The following is a 20,945-nucleotide window of genomic DNA, read 5'->3' as shown; positions in this document are numbered from 1 at the left end:
TCATACAAGTAATCCTATGACCTTAGATCGAAACAATGATGATGCAATAGCTTTAACTCAATGCACGCCATGATAATCATGGTATAATATTAGTGATCAATTTAAAAACAATGTGTTTGAATAAAGGAAAAAAATATAAGGAAGAACGGATTAACGTTGTTATACCCAATGGGTTGTCCCTAGATAGATGCCTAAACTTATTTCAAATATAAACTTATTTTCAAATATAAGAGGAAGAAAAATAGAAAAGAGATTATTTGTTTATCGTAGAAGTTTTGAATATTACGGAAGTGTTAGTAGTGGTTCATTAATATCCAAGTTTATATTTAGTGCTTCAGTTTTTCTTGCTGTCGCTATGTTATCCCTTGCTTTTTTAAGTCTTGGGAGATTTCTGATTCAAATACTTGAAAAATATCTAAGAATAACAGAAAGAAAGCCTGAACAGAAAAATGCTTATTCATTATATTCAGAATTGCTTGCTATGTGCAAATCAGATGGATTGACTAATGAATAAATAATTAAACAAGAAAATTAATTACGCAAAATATTGCAGTTTTTTACTCGTGAAGAATATAGTTCAAAACATAAATAAACCCTTCCTTGATCTGGGGCCTGATCGTATTTACATCAACTGCTACATGTTTTAACAGTGAGAGTACTGATCATATCGTATTTACATCATCAACTTCTACACAAGGTAACTGTGAGAGTATTGGTCAGATCGTACATGCATAATCAACCGCTACTCGTTTTAACAGTGAGAGCATTGAGCAGATCGATTTTACGCCATCAACTGCTACACGACGTGAAAGTGAGAGGATTGAGCAGATCATATTTACGTCATCAACTGCTACACGAGGTAACAGTGAGATTATTCATGAGATCGTATTTACATCATGAACTGCTACACATTTTACCTGTGAGGGTATTGAACAGTTTGTACTTACATCATCAACCACTACACGTTTTAACATTGAGAATGTTGACTAGATCGTGTGTACAACATCAAGTGCTACACGAGGTAACAGTAAAAATATTGACCAGATCGTATTTACATCAGCAATTGCTACACGAGGTAACAGTGAGAGTATTGGTCAGATCGTATTTGTATCATCAGCTGCTACAGTTTTAACAGTGAGGGCATTGACAAGAACGTATCACATCATCAACTGCTATGTGAGGTAACAGTGAGAGTCGAAGTGTTGGATCACAAACGAAGATCAGTCAACTCCTTTACTAACTCGACCATACTGGCCTGTAAGGAGAGTTTTTGCAATCTTTTTGCATTTCATTTGACATGAAGAATCACTAAAAATTTGCCGGCTACTGCGCTCGAACCCGTAACTAAAATATTTAGACAGATAGACAGATACATGTTTATGTACACCAAGAATTAAACCATATAAACAAACAGAGCAAATGCCTAATAGCATACTTAAGCGCGTAGTATATCACAAAAAAAGAAAAAAGAAGGAAGACCGTCATCACTTCAGCTCAAACTAATGTGTACTTCTTATGGAAATCAAACTTCAACACTCACAACGGAAAGTCAAAATTAAAATTTTGAATTAAAATCAAGTAGTTGTGCGTATGCATCAAGTCCGTTGATTTTTAATTAAAATCAAGTAGTTTCGGGCATGCATCAAGCCATGGCTAATTGTAGAAAAAGCCTAGACAGACAGTCCGAGTTAGTGAGAGTAAAATTAGGATAAGCCCTGTTGGTCCGAGGTCAAGGGCCGAAGGCCTTGACCGAGTCCGTTGATTTTGAATTAAAATCAAGTAATTGCGGACATACATCAAGCCTCGGCTAATTGCAGAAAAAGCCAAGAAAGGAAGTCCAGGTGAGTGAGAGGCAAATCGAGGTTAAGCCTTTTTTAGGATTGTATAAAAATGATATCATTTTATTTGTTTATAGATAATTCTATCTAACCTCTATCAATAACTCATTCCTAGGGTAAAACTAAGGTATATAGTCATAGAATTAAGATGTAAAAGATTGGATTGATTTTGTGTGGAAGCGTGACGAACAACGTCTACTGGACCTGTATGCAAAGTATGGGACTGAATTTGCTTGGACTCAGTAGCGGCAAAAATGTAAAACCGAAGCCTAATAAAGCTTGGCCGCTTGTAGTCTAATAGTGGAATACCATGTCATAGGATTGAACATGACCAATAAGTCCCGTGGACTCACAGGTGAAGGGTGAAACGCAACTACCTGGAACCTGAAGGTTCCGGCTCAAGCTGTTTAACCAGTTGCACCAACGGACACTTGTTTAGAGATGAATACTAATGGAAAATTAATATATAAATTGTTTTCGACTTAGAAATTTGCTTAATAATATTATTTTCCAATAAACGGAGGTTTTAAGCAAAATAAAAATCGAAAATAAATATAATCGAACAATTACGAAACAAGATTTAGACAATGGAATGGAATACACAATCAAAGCAACGAAATGCGTTACAACTAAATATGGAAAGAAAACCTTTATCACTATTGATTTCAAAGGTGAAATGGTTGATTTATTTGCACCTAAGCGTTTGATTCTAAAGCAGCTGATCTTGACAAGAAATTTTAAAAATTAGATAAAGGTATGATTTTAAAGGTTATAGAATGAGAAGGGAAATACAATAGCGATTATTTAGATATTGATATTGAACTATCCACTAAATATTAAATTGTATTAAACAATTATATTTTATCAGTAGTATAAGAAGATGGAATATAATTAAACTCTTATTTCGCAAATTCATCGAATTCTTATTCCACAAGACTTGTTTTGATCTTAAGACTCAGGAAGTTGTAAAAATGTTGCAAAGTTTCATTTAAAATGGTGTAAGTTTAATTAAAAATGGTGTGAATTGATGGGGTTATTTGGGTGGAGCATAGAACCCGTATTCACATTGTGAAAAAGTGTAAAGTGAAAACAAATTTGATTTTTGAGGACCTGTTTTCATTTTGAATATAGGGAAGAAAATGTTCAAAATGTGCAATATTTGATTTTAAAGTGCTGTATAATGGACTGAAAATGTAAGTTGATGGGGTGATCTAGGTGAGGCAGAATCGGCAATTACTATACTGTTATTATTACGTATATTAGGAGGTTGCTCTTCCTCAGCACCTCGTTTGTCATGCTGTTTAAATTTTGTTCAAATTCTTTAAAGGACCAAACACACCAAAAACTAAAACTAATTCTTTAAATTGGTCTAGTGGAAACAAACAGAACTATATAAGTTTTAAAAAATTATGAAAAACCAGGAAATAGTTCAAGGATAACGAGCTTCAACTTACAACTCTCCCTGTGTTCTTTTACTTGTCCAACGGGATTTCTACTTATCGGGGTTTAACCCCTAAAAGATAACAACGAAAAGATAACTACGAGAATAACAACATTTTTCACATGTAAAATAGCCTATATTATCGCTTTAATGCTATTTGAAGTTCTGACAAGGAAGAAGCTGGGGGTTCGGGCCTGTTTCTAATTTTACAGGCAAATGCATCTTCAGCAATTATTCCAGAGCTGGGTAGCCTAATACAATTCAATAATAATAATTTATTTGTGACCCACTTGAAACAGCATAGTATAAAAACAAACACACAGAAAAAAAATTTCTGATAACACATTAAATTACTGTAGAAAATATTTTAGAAGATCATGAAAAGGGTTAATAGTAAAATGTATCGAGTCGGATAGTTTCTGGTGTAGCACTTTAAGTTTATTTAATAAATCTGGAGCCTGGAAATTTGTTACCATATCACTGTTCTTATACCAGGGAGGAAGATACAACAAAAAAACGGAGGAAACGAAAATAAGATGACTTGAGAGCCTTTAAATCTTTTCTTTTAAAACAGGATACAATCCAGAAAGATATAAAACCGAGTGATCACAAAAGCAAGAATAAATTTGTGAAAGGGCTTTGGGGTTGTATTTCCCCCTGTGCGCAACAATTTTAGAATAACCCACTTGAAGTTTAACCTTAGCATCAGAAACAATTTTATTACGAAGAGACTAAATTATTAGTAAGGGTAATGCCCAACCACCTTAAAGAAGTCACGCACGGAACGCTATATTCAGAACAATTAAGTCTAGAAGATTGGTTAGGAGAAGGACCAAAATGAAGGAATTCACATTTATCAGGGTTAAGGGTTAGACCTACATTCGAAAAAGCAGTAGAGATAGAACGAACAGAAGCCGAAAGCCCAGATTTAGTTCTACTGATGAGAAGAATATCGTCTGCATAAGCAAAATATGAGACATTTGAACTACCTAAAAGTTAAGTTGTGGAATACTATTTAAAATATCAGCAATACAAATTTTGAAAATTGATGGAGATAAAACTCCACCTTGTCTTACGGAGATCTTTAACATAGAAGGATCAGAAGGAGAAGATTTAACATGAAGGAAAGAATAACCATACCAAAATTTTAATAAAGAAACATTAGAAACATTCACTCCACATTTAGGCAAACAAAAAAGGGCTTGGGAGTGAACTACATAATCAAAAGCTTTAGATAGATCTAAAGAACAAAAATGAAGATCATAGCCCTTTCCGGAAGCATCAGAAAGCAGAGTAGAAAGAACTTTATGGGCATGCTGACATATCCGACCACGCTGAAAACCAAACTGGTTAACTCCAAAATTTATATTGTCTGTTATAGAAGGGAGAAGTAAATACTCAAGGACTTTGCTTAAGGTACAAGAAACAGTGATAGGACGATAAGATGAACATGAAAATGGATCTTTCCCCCTTTTTAAAACAGAAGTAACTGTGCTACACAAGAAACTGTCCGGCACGACAGAACAACACAAACACATTTGAAAAAATAGTTGCAAATGCGATATTAAAGGGGGGCAATCAGGTTTTAAATGATTCACTGATATTCCATCGGTGTCAACTGACTTAGACTTAAGCCTTTTAATAGCCAGGCAAATTGAAACAGCGGATATCGGTAATATATCCTGCTGAGATAGAGCAGACGGTAGCATACGTTTCAAAACAGCCGAAAAACGTGAATGAACTACATAATTAACCCGGGGAAAAATAGCAGTATAATGAGATTCCCAAGCTGACTTAGAAATATAATTGCCAGGACCATCACTAATAATTTTACAAGAATTTAAAACATTCTTCCAATCACTTGGATTTGATGGAAAATCAAGACCCCAAAATCGGACTGCACGAAGGTATTTTGTTATAAGCAGATTTAGTGCGATTTTTAATACTGAAAATAATACCAGAAGCAGGCCTTCCGCATTCTGACCATATACGCAACCATAACTTTGCACGGTTCTTAATCGACTTCAACTCTGAATCATTATTCCACACAGGTTGACGAGTCCCTAACCTAACTCGCTCACAAGGGACAGCACAAGACTCAGCGTTTTTCAAACACGAAAGAATAGTACAGGTTTATATCGGCAACCAAATTTTTCACAGGTACCTGCGTCTGGAGCAAATGAAACGGAACACGAATAGAACTAAGTAGTGTAGCAAGCGTCACACTGCAAAGGGCAATATTTGCACGATTCCAATTATACTTGTCAAAACACCGTTATGGTTTAGGAATAGAGGAATATACAGGAACATTACATAGGGAAAACATAAATGACATTGGCATATGATCAATGTCTTGTTCATCCGTAAGGACATGCACTTCAGAAATACTGAGACTTGGCGAACAGATTACATGGTCAATATTTGATACACTTCCTGAATGATGAATGTAAGTATAGGACTGATCCTTTGGCACAATTTTATAATCAGGAACTAAATCTAACAAGCAGTCAGTTCTGGCCGAGTTATCTAAAATATTGCAGTTCAAGTCACCAACAATCAGATATCACAGCTGAGCATAACGAGGAGCAAGCTTTAGCGAACCGTGTCATAGAATCAATTCCACGTGCATTATGTGGCAAATAAGTGTTAATTATAACAGTATTGCCTAACTGGATGGCAAGAAAATGATCATTCGAGCATAAGCAAGTGGGATTTAGACTACTTAAACTCCGCCTCACAAAACATGCAAGCCCTCCAGAGGGCCTGCCAAAAGTTGTGCGGGCATTTATAAGAAATAACTGATGTGATGTACTTTGTTTTAGGAAACTGGAACTGGTGGAAGAGAGCAGGTATTCTTGTAAGCAGACTATATCGTAATCATTTATGAACTCGTAGATCACAGAGGCTTTATCCTTAGTGCCATTAATATTAAAAGAGAGTAGGGATATCAAGCGAGCCATCACTTGGCAGCAGAAATCACTTTTTTAAGGACTTGACATTTTAGGCTAAACGACACATGCGGACCACCACAATTCGCACATTTCGCAGGGAGTTTACAGGGAGACTCTCTCGCACAGACATGAGGCCCTGAGCAGATTGCACACTTTGGATTTGAACTGGAACAGGCGGACTGGATATGGCTGGGGGATCTACACTTGTGACAGCATCTAGGTGGGGTCAGAAACTTAGAGACTCGAATAAGACCATAGCCGATTTTTAGTCCTGTTTTTAGCAGCCGAGCCTTTGACAATAGATCTGTGAACTCAATCTTAACAACTGTAGAGGCACCATGACAACTAGCCGATGCTATGCCTGGCTCACTGCAGAATTGGTCAACATCAAAGTCAAGAAGAATGCCTTCAGCAATTCCAAGTATTTTTTGTGTGACAATCTTAGTCGCACAAGATGTCACCGTATTTTTAATCGAAGAGCAAAAGTCATTCACTGTAGATTCGTCTATATGAACAATCAGTTGCTCTTTTTTTGCTTTTATACTAATAACACATTCATGACCAGTAACTTTATCCAACATTTCTTTTCTTTTGAGTGGATTGTCAAGTGAAGCAAGGATCTTGAAAACCACAATAGTCGCCAGGACATTTGGTTCAATAAGTTGAGGAAGGGGCGGAAAATGGTTATCATAAACTTCCGCACGAGACGCAACAGCATTAAGGACTTTTTCCATTCGCGTGAGCTTCGAGGATAGATGTGAAAACATCAGGTCAGGAACCAAAGGAACTTCATTAGCTGACAAGATAACATACGTAGGTACGGTTAAATCTTCAGAATCACATTTCGCCAGCAGCTCAAGAATATCACGTAAATAACTCTGTGTAGCCTTATTTCCTGCATGTCTTGGGCAAATTTCTCCAGGCAAAACTTTGTTCAAAAACAGACTGCCGCAACAGCAGCTGCGTCAAAGAATTCCAAGGCATGCCGAATAATAAGATCATCACCAACACCATTATTTCAGCTAAACTGCAAAAAGTTCAGAACTGGCAAATAAACCAGTTCTCCACTCGCCATTATTCCAGAGCGATTATCACCCATTTTACGAGAAAAGTAAGGGAAGTGTTGAGGGTTGGCTACCATGTCCCCGCAATTTAAGGGGCGCGCCCGGCAGTGTGGCCAGAAGTTTAATTGTAAGAATGCAAACTGTGGTTGTCATTTGCCTTTTTTAGTCATTCCATTCAAGATGCTTTTGATATTTTTTATTGTGATAAATTGTCTTAATGCTCTGAAAAGGGAAAAATATTTCAATTGCATAGGATAGGAAAATGTCAGTAGGCTAATCAATTGAAAGTCCTAAATTAGCCAGGGAAATGTTTTTTCACTAAAAAATCACCACCTTCTTTCAACTCCAATTATATAGTCCTGTTTTTGGCCCACTTGAGCCTATATCCAGTTCCTGATTGCCATTTAGACTAAATTTCACTTTTTCTGTTACTTGTTTCTTGTCAATATTACTAAGGGGTCATAGTTAAGCACTAGAGAGGTCATTGTTAAATAACATGTGCTTATGTATATATAGCTTTTTGCTACTTATTCTTCTCTGGGTATATAATGCTTGATGTTTTATAAGCCAAGAGAAGGACCTGTAGACCTATAAAAAAAACATGTTAAAAAAAGGTGATACTTTGTAATTTACATAACAATTATAGCTAACACATTATACATGCAGCCCTGCTCTACTTTAGCCCCAACCCTCCTAATATGGAAATCTATAGCTGAAATTACATATATTCTATTGATTCTCCCAATCTATCCCTCAACCCTAGTACCTGTTAATTGAAACAACTGTGACAAAACAAGAACTGGAAAAACAAGTAAAAGGTGGCAGAAAACATTGGAAATATATAATTTGGGCTATATATTTGCAAATTAGGCATGTTAGGGGTAAATTTTTTGTTGTTCATATTTTGACTTACAAATAAAATGAATATACCAGTTGATACTTTTTTGTATGTTCTTTACAAATATAATAATTGTTCATATTGCTAGTTCAAATTTAAGCACTTTTTGACCTTACTTAACCTAACAAATTTTGGCAGTGAAAAACATACATTATTTTGTCAAAAATGACCAAAATCAAATCCTTTAATTGAAAATTTGGCATCAAAGAAGAAGAAAAACAGCATAATATTGTAACATGTATTAACCCAACTTAATTGTGGAAAATCAGTGCTCATAGATTATACAACATTTAAAAAATGGATTAATAATGAAACAGTAAGTTTGAGACCAATGTTTTAAGCTTGTTTATACCCAAAAACTATTTGGGAATATTTTGGTCATTTTCAAGAGCTCAAAAAAGGGCTTAAATTTGAACTTGCAACTGAAGCACTTATTATGTTTGTAAAGAACATAAAAAAGGCATCAAGGGGCATGTTCACTTTATTTGTAAATCAAAAATATGAACAACAAAAAATTTACCAATTATTAGTATAGCTGCATGATTTTCCCCTGGGTATGTAGGCTAAGTGGAAGATCACTTATACTTGATCCTTTCCCTACTGTTTTTACTTGGTTGAAAAAAATCCAAAGAAAGTTCACATTGAAAAGGAAAGAGACCAAAAGTGATATTGAATTTGTCATAGCTTGGAGGTTTGCCCCTTCAGTCTGTTTAAAGAAAACAGATTCATAATTGAAGCTTTGTTCATTTCAATCTTAGGGATGATCTACATTTGTGACACTTCATTAAATGGTTGTAAAGGCATACTTTTATTTATTTGTCACATTTGTGACACTTCATTAAATGGTTGTAAAGGGATACTTTTATTTATTTGTCTTGTTTTCTACATGATTTTTTAATCTTTAAATTGATATACATTTCTTACAAATTGATTAGTCATACCACCATTCCACTTGCAAGTTTTGAACTACTTTGTAACCCAGGTCTCAAAATTCCATATAAATTTATTGAAGCTAGGAAACATAGAACTCCTCTCTGTTTAAAAAAAATCGATGGACGTAAGTAGGTTTTAATACAGTAAAGTCCTAGGGCCATGTCAATTAAAGCAAAACAATGAAGATTAACTTTAAAATGCTTCACATTACATAAATATAACATTCACAAAGAAAAACCATTCACATAATTTTACTTTTGTGCTCAGTTGCCAAACTGAGCAATTGCCCTAAATTTTTAAACCTTGCAAAACATTCACCAGCCACCTCTTATGACCTACACTCTTGTCTGTACATCAACAATTCATTTAAAAGGAAGGGCCAACTTACTGGCATTTCTTCCTTTGTACTTATATTTAATGGGTTTGAAAGAAAGCTTCTATGGCTAAGTCAGAAGCCCAGTAAAGGATCAGGTGGTCCTTTAGCCAGGAAGTGCAATAGGAAGCTAGGGGCCAGTCATCCTATGCTTTTGCATGTCCTTCCTGCTTACTGACCCCAGATTTCTCTAGGTAACCTGTTAAGTTCAGGCCAATTCTGGCTGAACTTACAGAGTCACATCACTGACCTTTGTCCCAAACCAAATAAACTGATAATGCTAGGAATTAAACCTGTGCCCTTTGGATAAAGGATTCTCAACCTAGAGTGCCAGCCACTTAGGAAGGAACACAAATGTGACCAGAGAACAAAATTTATTTGGAAAAAGAAAATATTAAAAAAAACTCAAGTCATAGTTGCTCCCATTTTTCACTGCTGTCCCACAAACAATATGTATTTTATTTAGACAAATAAATTTTAAGACAGGTATCAACAAAAATCCATCAGGGATTGTATTTACTTAAGATACAATCAACAATATAAATGATTAGTTTTGTGATATTCTTGTCTTGAAATAATAAAAAAAGAAGAAATTATATGTTGTATTTGTTTTCCACCAGCCCATTTGAGAAAAATCATTTCTGACAACAATATATCCATGGTTGGCTCAGAATCTCTCTAAAATGCTTTAAACAGAAGGAATTTTAAAAACAATTATACTGATCAGCAAGAAAAATATTAACATAACTCTCTAAACTTGGCACTTTTTAAGACAATTTTTAGCAAAGCAAATGCAAAACTTTAATGGTGTCCTATGTCAGCTAAAAAAAAAACATTAAAATGTGTCAGAAGTATTTTGATATAAGATGCCTCAAAGACTTTTAGTTGAATCTATGAAATGAAGGGCCAGGTATTCCTTTACAATTTATACAGCATGTAAAAAGAAAAACAATTCAAATTTTTTCATAACAGAAGAAGCTTGACGAAAAAATAAATGTATTTTTAACAGAAAGCAATTGACATCAATGAAATCAAATAAAACGAAAATTCATGGAGAATAAATAATGTCAGCCATATATTTAACCTATGAGGTGGCATAAAAAATTATTTCTAAAATTAGAAAAAAACCAGTGTTATGGCTTAAAGTTCTGCCCAATCAACAGGAATTGTCTTTTCAGAACTAAGGCATGAGAAAAAGAAACTGATAACCAAAAAATAAGGCACCCAAAAATTTCAGGACCCTCTAGAGGGAAAATAAGTAGAGGTAGGTAGGCTACTTCAAAATACCTTCCTGGGACATACTTTAGCCTGTAGACACATCGTTGAAAGTTTCATTAACCTAGCCTAGCCTCTTTCAAAGATAGCCAAAAGTAGCTAAAGTAAAATTTTACCCCTACTTTACCTTAAAAATCCAGTTTAAATAGCAATCTCAACAAATATAGACTATATAAAAGGCTATAGGTATTGGCCTAATCATTCTAAATTTTTTTCAACTAAAAATTATAGGATGGTTTAGAAACTAGGTATGTTTTATATAGTAATATTTGACTAACTCACAAATGTGATAGCTGCCTTCCTAAGAACCAACCATTTTAATAACCAAAAAACTTTTCTTCTGACTCCTTATGAAGCTTAGCCTATGCAAGACAGCCTAGAACACCAAAAACCCTCCAAAAAAACTTACAGGTCACTGAAAAGCTAAGATTATTTCCACTATTTACAGTTTCCTTGTCGTTTTTCTAGACTTAACGATTTCACATGTTAATACATTTAAAAAAAATGTAACATTCACTTATCCTCAATAATCTTTTTTTTCGGGGTTGGAAAGTACAAGCCCACGGATAAGTAATCCTGAGCGTTCGAGAGGTAATCCGAGTAATGTAACGTCATTTGCGTCTCATAAAACGCTGGGATTAGCCCGGCCAAGTAAACGAACACGGGGTCTATCCTGGAAGCAAGTTTGTAGTAAAATTTAAAAATAAAAAACATGTGTTACTACAATGAGCCTAAAAAAAGGAATAATCATATATCCTTAGAAGGTGTTACTTTCTTGATTGTTCTGATAACAGAGATGTTGGGATCTAGTTCAGCAAAGCTGTTTCCAAAATCAAATTTAAGCCATGCTTTTTGAAAAGAGCTTGGCTAGGCTAGGCCTATTGATACTGCTAGAAGTTTTGGCACTCAAGGATCTTTTAACGATGAAGCAATTTACAGGTAAACATTGTTGGTTTTAAAGGAAAGTATCAAATTGTAGCCTTTTACTAGTTTTGCAGAATCAATGACTTCCACTGATACTTCATGTAGACTATGGTAAGATAGCCTAGGCTACCCAGTAGACTGTGTGATTTGCTTGACTATTTTAATATATATTTACCTCATATTTATTATATAATAGTAGTATATACTTTTTATGCTGTTTTGTTGTATTTCAATTAAGGCCTACAAAATACTTCAAAAAATAGCATCATTTGTTTTTCATAGTTTTCATCTCCCATGAAAATTATGAGAAATTTAAACAAACCCCGAATAAAGTTAGGTATCTCACGAGAAATCTTAGGACAGAATATGAAGAGGGATTGGCATTGGATTCAAAATCTAATCCTAAAAGATTTTGGAAGTAGGGTATGCTTTGGCTCAGAACTGGGGAGACACTCAGTTACAGAACTACTTGTGAATGGCAATATAGTTAGTACCCCAAATAATATAGCAGCTGAATTGAGTAGACAATTTAAGTCAGTGTTCACATCTCCTGATGATGCCCCCTTGAATATTCTATTGGGGAACCTATGCAAAAGATAACTGTGGGTGCCTCTGATGTGGAGAGGTGGCTGAAGCTGCTTAATCCTAACAAATTAATTGGCCCTGATGAAGTTCACCCAAGAGTATTGAATGAAGCTCATGCGGAAATAGACCTTCCCCTTACAAGCATGCTTCAGAAGTCTCTTGATACTAAGCAGATTCCTCAAGACTGGCAGGATGCAAACATTACACCTGTACACAAAGGAGGTAGCCACAACAACATTTCCAATTATCAACCCATTAGTCTTATATCTGTAGCTGGTAAAATCTTAGAAGGAATCATGATTACTCACATTGTCAAACACCTGACCACCAATGAGCTGCTCAATGATAGTCAGCATGGCTTTAGACATGGATGCTTGGTTGAAACTAATTTGATTGATGTGTATGATTATGTTACTGAGCATCTAGATCAAGCAATCCCTGTTGACTTAGTTCTATTGGATTTTGTGAAAGCCTTTGATAAAGTATGTCATGTTGACTAAGGATCAAGTTATTTGCAATTGGAATACATAATGAAATTGTAGAGTGGGTGCTCCAGTTTCTCTCCAGGAGAAAGCAAAGGGTGAAAATATTTGGAAAAAATGGACAGGTATTCTTTTCAGAAGAGGTGAAAGTATTAAGTGGAGTGCCCCAGGGAACCATCTTGGGACCAACTTTATTCAACATTTATATTAATGATGCACCAACCACAGTCAAAAATAAAATAAGTCTTTATGCTGATGACTCCAAACTCATTGGAACTGTCAATACACCCAATAAGAGAGCCTCTATGCAGAATTACCTGTGTGCACTTTCCCATTGGGCAACTTTGTGGAGGCTTGAATTCAATGTAAACAAATGTCAAACAATCCACTTTGGAAAGAAAAATGAGACATGCCCTTATCATATGTTAGGGATGGATGGATCAAGACAGACTATTATGTCATCTGAAGTGGAGAGAGACTTGGATGCCATAGTTGATAAAGAATTAAAATTCACTATACACACACAGACAGCTGTAGCCAAAGCACTCCAAACCCTGGGCATTATAAAAAGAACAATCACTAGCAGGTCACCTATGGTGATGACTAAATTATATAAGGCATTGGTCAGGCCTAATTTGGAGTTTGGCATGTGTTTTGCTAGCCCCCTCAACAAAGGTGACCAGCAGAAGTCAGAAACAGTTCAGAGACGGACTAAAAAAGCAATTGAGGGATGCAAATACTTAAATTACTCATTCCGTCTGAAGAGGCTGAAACTCCCCACTCTTGTCTACAGACGTAAAAGGGGTGATATTATCATGATGCATAAGCTCCTGAATAACAACTCTCCATTAAATAAGCTATTTCAACTTGACCAGTCTGCCAGAACTAGGGGGCATAGTCAGAAACTGTATCAGAAGAGAGCTGCCACTAGACTACGCAATAACTTCTTCACTTATACAATAGTGAGTTTTTGGAATTCTCTCACCGAAAAAGTGGTCACTACCCCCAGCACTGCTGCCTTTAAAAGAGCCGTTGATGGAGAATGGTCACCAAAGCCATGGCAAACTGAGTGGGATGCCATTGAGACGTCCAACCATCGTCATCACTAACCAGCGACTCTACAGGATTTAATCCTTATTTTGCTGGACAATGTGATTTAAGGTAATAAGTCTACTATCTTGCCATAACGTAAAAAAATAGATTCAGGGTTGTTCATGGGTTACAAGGCAACCAGGAATGCTGCCCAGGTGGCAAGGCAATGGGGTTGCCTGTTTTGGTCAAATTTGTGTAATTTTTTTCTAGTTCATATAGGCCTAATTGACTTCCCAATAAAGTGAACATATCACTTGATACCTTTTTTTTGGTTCTTTACAAATATAATAATTGCTTCTACCACAAATTACTATTTAAGCACTTTTTGACACAAACTAACCTAAACTAACCTTATTATAAATAATTTTGGTACTGAGAAAATGTAGTATTATTTTTTCGAAAATGACCAAGAAAATGGTACTAATAAAACATAGCATTATTTTGTCAAAAACAACTGATAACTCATACTTTAATTGAAAATTTGTCATTTTTAAAAGCTCAAAAATTTGAAGTAGAAGCAATTATAATATTCATATAAAAACATAAAAAAGGCATCAAGTGGTGTTTTCACTTTATTAGTAAGTCAATTATATGAATGGCAAAAAATTTACCAATTTTTCACATTGACTTAGCTCTTTGCTTATATTTGAGTCAGGAGGGGTGAATTATAATTGTATTTCCCCATGCACTATCAACCCTAGGAACAGCTGTGATAACATTTGAACTGTAGATGGTATGTCATTCTATGCCATTTCAGAAGAGATTTCTTCTTGTTTAAATAATAAACAAGTTTTACTTGCAATAAAGCATGATGGCAGAAATTTTATTTCAAACAATTCTTGACAGGAAATATGTCAAAAGTATGGTAGTTCAGCATCCAACTTATTCTTGTACTTGAGAGTACTTCAAACTAGCATAAGAATTCTAGGCTGGTGCTCTGTAAATATTATTTTACATCAAGCAGTTCTTACTAGAAAACCATAAGGAGTCAGAAACTTTTACAAACAATAAGAAAATATTTTTAATAGAAATTAATACATCAGGAGAATTGCCTTTTGAAAATGTTTAGTTGGTCCACAAAGAAAAGAGACAAATATTAAATAATATTTCTTTTTTATATTTCATGGACATTAAAGAAATTAAAGAAACTTATCAAAGGTTTAAAAATTTTAAAGTTTTTTCATTGACTTTTCTCTCTTTGTTCTTTGTCATGGCTGACCAGTTCAGTTTAACATGTTTTATTTATGAAAGGATACATTTTTATTTGGCTTACAAATTCTGCAAATAAGTTGTGTTCTGTTTCAATTCCCAATCCAGTCTCCAGCATTTGTTTAGTTCCTATGTGAACTATAAGGTCTTGGTTTTCTAGATTGTTTTTTTTTCCAGATTCAAATAATGTAGCCAAAAGACTCATAAAGAATAAGAAAAGGCAAGTGAATATCTTGCAATTCATTTTGAAAAAATTAAAAATAAGTCAAGTAAACTTACCAGAGAATCCACAGTCCTTGTTAGGCTGCATTAGAAAAAAAAATTCAAATAGGAGGCAAAAAGAAAAAAATACAAAATATCAAGAAAATGTGATTCAGACTGTCTGCAATTCAGATTTATTTAAAAACCTTACAGTGAGCTGAATCTAAAGCCTATTTATGTTATTTGTCATGAAAGTCTATTTAACAATGCCATGAAACTGTCAAAACTGAAAATTCACTAGCAATTAAAACACCCAGATTTAATTTACAACTAACTTAAATTTTTTCAAAGAATGCATGAAGGTGTGAAAAAGCAAATAGAGACTTCAAAAATATAGCTGCTGAAGCTAAATCCAGATTAATGGCTAGATAGAATCTCTGGGTGACTAACATTTTTACTCTTGCAACAAAAATTAATATCACTCCAAATAACACAGAATAAAATGCAATATACAATAGGAGAAGACTTAATTGAACCTTGCATGTTACAAGCTGGTGAAGCTGTTTGGGGAGTATATCCGGAAGTATATCCTATTAACAATATTAAAACTTTTCTGATATCATGTATGGATGTATTTACAGCACCTGTTTTTTCAAAATCCATTTTAGTGGTCCACCAAATAAAAAATGATATTTTTAGTGGTCCATGCACTTCTAAAGGTTTATGACTGCTAATGTATAGGACATACAAGATTCGTCAAGTTTAATGGTATCCATAAAAACCTATAAGCTTGAAAAAATTGACTAATTTTTAAAAAGGAAGGAAACCCCACATGAAGTCAAGCAATTGTAATGAAAAACACATAATCAGGTTAGGAATATCAGAGAATTCTATGGTAGACATTTCAAGCCTCCATCTTAAATTTATGGTATTTCCAAGAAAAAAGATTATGGGCACATGTTTTTTTTTTGCGTTTTTCTTTTGTTTTTATCATGAGTAATTGCACCAGACTAGTGGTCCTTGAATGTTGGGTTAGGGGTCATTTGAATGTAGATTGGATTTGTAGTGCCCTTTTTCAGTGATTAAAAATATTGTACAGTCACCAAACTGTGTTTGTTTCACAAATTTGCTATTGATTGTCAAATCTGGGATAGCACATCAATTCACAAGTCATTTCATTGAAAAAGGCACTTTTTTCATTAAAAAAAAAAAAAAAAAATGGAGGAAACAACCAAAAGTACACTTTGAGGGAATATGCTATCAAGTCAAATGTATAAATAGCTATTAGGTATAAATATAAGCTTTTAAATTAGCCCTTAAGTAGCTCTCTTTTGTTGCAGTAGCCTTCTAGTTTCTGCTAGTCAGTAGGTGATTTATAAAAAAATAAAAATAAAAAAAAATACCATTTTGTTATGGCTTTTTCAGGCAAACTCGGCCGAGTAAAAATAGCTTTATGCTCTTTGAAAAACAAATGTTTCTGTAAAAATGCATTGTTTTGTGAAGTATAGATAATGAACTTTATGTTGTAGACTGAAAGTTTTTCTTAGCTTTCAAGGTTGTGTGCAGTATTTTCTAGAGGTGTCTTATCTCTCCTAGATTGTGGATAATTAGAAATTATATTAAAAATAAGCTTTCAACTGAAACTAAGGAGTGACAATAAAAATTAAAATGAACATACATTATTCCGTATCATAGGAGCGCTGCCTAAGTAAAGAGCGATGTGGGCACAACATATTATTTATATTTTTTTTTGTTTAGACCAGGGCACTTCGTTTCAAATGATTTGTCGTGAAAACTTTGAAAAGGGCTCATTCCATTGGAAATTGAAAGGGCTTGTGCCCTTTTTAATAGTTGAAAGTTATTGGAGGGCAACTAACACCCCTCCCATGCCCTCCATTTCCCCAAACACATCCAATAAAAATTTTCAGATAGCCATTCTGTTCAATATAATTAAAATGGTCTAGAAATTAGACCTTTTTAATAGTTGAAAAGGGTTGGAGGGCAACTAACCCCTCTCATATGCCCACAATTTCCCCAAACACTTCCAATTAACAATTTGATATATCCATTTTCTTCAACGTAGTTGAAAGGTTAAGAAATTATGTCTTTGAAGATGACAATCCCCAACGGCCCTCAGGGCAAGAGTTGTAAATTATTCCCTAGGGGCATATAAGGTACATATAGAAAGGGTGATTATATAAGGTTCAGAGGGGCTCATTGGATTTATAATCCGAAGTTTTAGTGCCATTTTAAAGATTGAGAGTGATTGGAGGGTGGATGCCTCCCCCTCCCATACTTCGTATTTTCCCAAAATGCATCTCATAGAAATTTCGAGATGGCCGTTTGTTGTCGTGGAAACTTCGAAACAACTCTTTCGATTAGAAATTGAAAGAGCCAGTGTCTTTTTTAGTAGTCGAAAGCGATTGGAGGGCAACTAACCCCCCTCCCACGTCCACCATTTCCCCAAACACATCCAATCAAAATTTGAGATAGACATTTTGTTTAACGCAATTGAAAGGACCAGAAAATATGTCTTTGAGGATGACAATCCTCCATCTCCAGCCCTCTGAGCAAGAGTTGTAAGTTATGCCTTGGGGGCAAAATAAAGTGTATATAGAAACGGTGATCGTCTAAACTTCGGAGGTGCTCGTTGGATTGGTAATCAGCAGTTTTAGTGTCTTTTTAAGATTTAGAGTGATCAGAGGGTGGATAAATCCCCCCTCCAAACTTCGTATTTTTCCGAAATGCATCTGATAGAAATTTTGAGATGGCCATTTGTTGTCGTAGAAACTTCAAAAAAGGCTAATTTGATTGGAAATTGAAAGGGCTAGTGCTCTTTTCATTAGTTAAAGTGATTGGTGGGCAACAAGCCCTTCCCACGACCATCAATTCCTAAAAAACGTCTAATAAAAATTTTGAGATAGTATTTTGTTCAGTGTAATTGAAAGGCTTGGAAATTATGTCTTTGACAATCTCTATACCTTCTCAAGTTTAGAACATAACTTGCACTTAAAAAAAATAACTATGGATTGTCAGTTGAATATACACATACTGATATATACTCATTAAAGTTTGGATAATTTTTAATTTTATAAATTAAAAAATGTAAAACATTTTAAACGTATTTTTAAATTTAAATCATAAAATAGATAAACAAGTCAAACTCAAAATGAGTAAAAATTGACATGAGTAGGACCCCCATGCCTTCTCTAGACCATAACATAATTTGCACGTTAGTGAAAAAAAAATCTTTTCACTTTGTTTTTAATTGTTTAAAATGTTTATACTAGATATATAAAGGGGGAAGTCCTCCCCCTTGCACTCCCAATACAGCGCGAGTATCTGGTGCGCTTTTTTTAAGTAAGAAGAGATTGGAGGGCAAGCATCACTTCCGTCGATCCCATTCATTTTCAGCAGAGTAGACCGGTCCATCAACTATGGCTTTAGAGATATTATGCATGCCAACACCCCAGAATTGTGCAATTGACCCATTATGCTTTAAAACTAGATGTCGCTTTAAAATAAATCAAAAGGCACATGTGTTTATGGCTGCCAATAAGACACCTCAGTAATATATTGAGTACGACTGAAAGTATTAAGTTGAAACTTTTGGAGATACTACTATTACTACTTCTGCTTTTACAATTTAAATAAAATTAAAGATTATAAGTGTATCCAGGTTGTCATAGCGCATGGATAGAATCTTTTGGGAATGATGTTAAGTTCTATTTTGCAGGTCGGCTTCAGAAGCTATAAAATTAAATTAAAAAAATACTGTTTGTGTTTGGATTAAAAATTGTAAAAAAAAAAAATTTCCAACATTAATTTTAAACTCATACTATGGATTTTTATAGAAGGAAACTGAAAAGATACACAATATTTTTTTTCATGAAAAAGAGTATGTTAATTAAAAACGAACAGAAATTAATTTTAAAACCTTTTTGCACAAGACAAGTTTTTCAAAGAAAAGTAAAGAGCTCCATTAAGCCAAAAATGAGCAAAAACAAAGTCAAATAATCTTCCAAGCCTAAAACCACCGCGAATCACTATAAATAAATGAAACTCCAAACGAACAGAAATTGCAATAAATAGTCGAGTCAAACTCAAAACTTGCAAAAATTAGCATGAATAGGCCTGATAACTTCTGTGCCTTCTCCAGACCAGAACGCAATTTGAGCTTTACTGAAAACAAAATACGTTTGAAATGTTTTCACCTTTCTCACTTTCATAAATGAAAAATTATCAAAACCTTAAGGAAGAAATGTCAGAATATGCCAATTAAACTGACAATCCACGGTTATTTGTTTTTTTTTTTTCTTCAGTTTTTTTCAGTAATTTTAATTGTATACTGAAAGTCACTGGTGTCACAACTGGTGTTAGATTATGAAAAGCTTTATAGATTCATTTATTGTTGTCAGATAACATACTCGCTTTTGACTCCCAAATCAATATTCCTGTTTGTTATACTTGACTTTTGTATTTTCAGTAAAGCGCTAGTTTTCTATAATCCTAAAAGCATACTACTACTACCAATAGCTCATTGCAGCACCAAACCGTCTGAGGCCAATACTGCTACGCATGCTCCTCCTCCAACCTAATCTATTCAAGGCCTCCCTCTTTACACCCTCCCAGGAAGTTCCCATTTCCTCTAATTCTTTATTTATGACATCCTCCCAACCTAGACAATGACGACCTGCTTTCCGTGTAGCCCCAGACGGTTGGCCAAAAAGGACAATCTTTGGCAATCTGTCATTCTTCATCTGCAGAACATGGCCCAGCCATCTCAACCTTTCTCTCATCATAGCCCTAGAAAGCGGGATTCGACCACATCTTTCGTACAACCTACTGTTTGAAATACGGTCAGTCAGCCGGGTACTCAGAACAATCCGTGGGCAATTTCTCTGGAAAACATCTAGTAGATTTTCATCTGATTTTCGGAGCGCCCATGCTTCAGAGCCATATTTGACCACTGTCATCACTGTAGCTTCCAATATTCTAATCTTGGTTTGCAGACTTGTCTTTCTATTCTTCCAAACGTATATTAGACAGTTTGTGAATTAATAATTTTTATTCGTTTTAATTTTCAACTTATTGAATTAATAATAATATGCAGTGACAAATGATTGTGCTTCAGCTAATATAAAAGATTGTTGATAGCTACTGTGTAGGGTTATTACATGCTGTAAAGAATGCATTTCATTGCCTAAATTGTCAATCTCTTTATGGGCCTTCATACTAGCATAAGTTCAAGTATATGTGCATGGGGGGGGGGATGTAGGAATGTTATTGCTCTCTTACATTTATTTTAATGATTTTTCTCCCTAAACTGATATGGTGTACGATATGATGATGTAAGATCATTTTAGCAATTTTCAAGAAATGGTAGCGAATCATTTTGTAGGTGGGGCCTCATGCCTCAAAGAATACATTTTAATGGTCATTTGTAAAAACGTGTATCAAACAGCTCGTGGTAACGACCTGTACTAAGGAGCGACCCGGCTCAATAGTAACTGAAACCCTAATCGAAACAGAATTTTGATACCAATAGTTACATCGAAACATTCATATTTTTATGCTGATTTTAAATATAGCAGTTTCATCACGTTTAGTCATAACCATCAAAAGTGACGAGACTGAGAAAATTTGCCTCATTTCAGAAAATAGGGGGAAACACCCCCT

General features: G+C 34.7%; 1 protein-coding gene across 1 annotated transcript in view; it reads left to right on the top strand.

Moving 5' to 3' along the window:
* Nucleotides 1-11,462: 11,462 nt before the first annotated feature.
* LOC136036295 (putative fatty acyl-CoA reductase CG5065) overlaps nucleotides 11,463-20,945 on the top strand; it is a 74,333-nt gene continuing 64,850 nt past the window's right edge. Inside the window, exon 1 of the mRNA XM_065718443.1 lies at nucleotides 11,463-11,712. The gene's annotated coding sequence lies outside the window, so the exon portion shown is untranslated. The remainder of the gene's footprint in view (nucleotides 11,713-20,945) is intronic.

Source organism: Artemia franciscana, chromosome 15 (genome assembly GCF_032884065.1).
Source record: "Artemia franciscana chromosome 15, ASM3288406v1, whole genome shotgun sequence".
NCBI lineage: Eukaryota > Metazoa > Arthropoda > Branchiopoda > Anostraca > Artemiidae > Artemia > Artemia franciscana.
The sequence above is the reverse complement of the archived record's forward strand: the minus strand, read 5'-3'. Positions and strand labels throughout refer to the sequence as shown.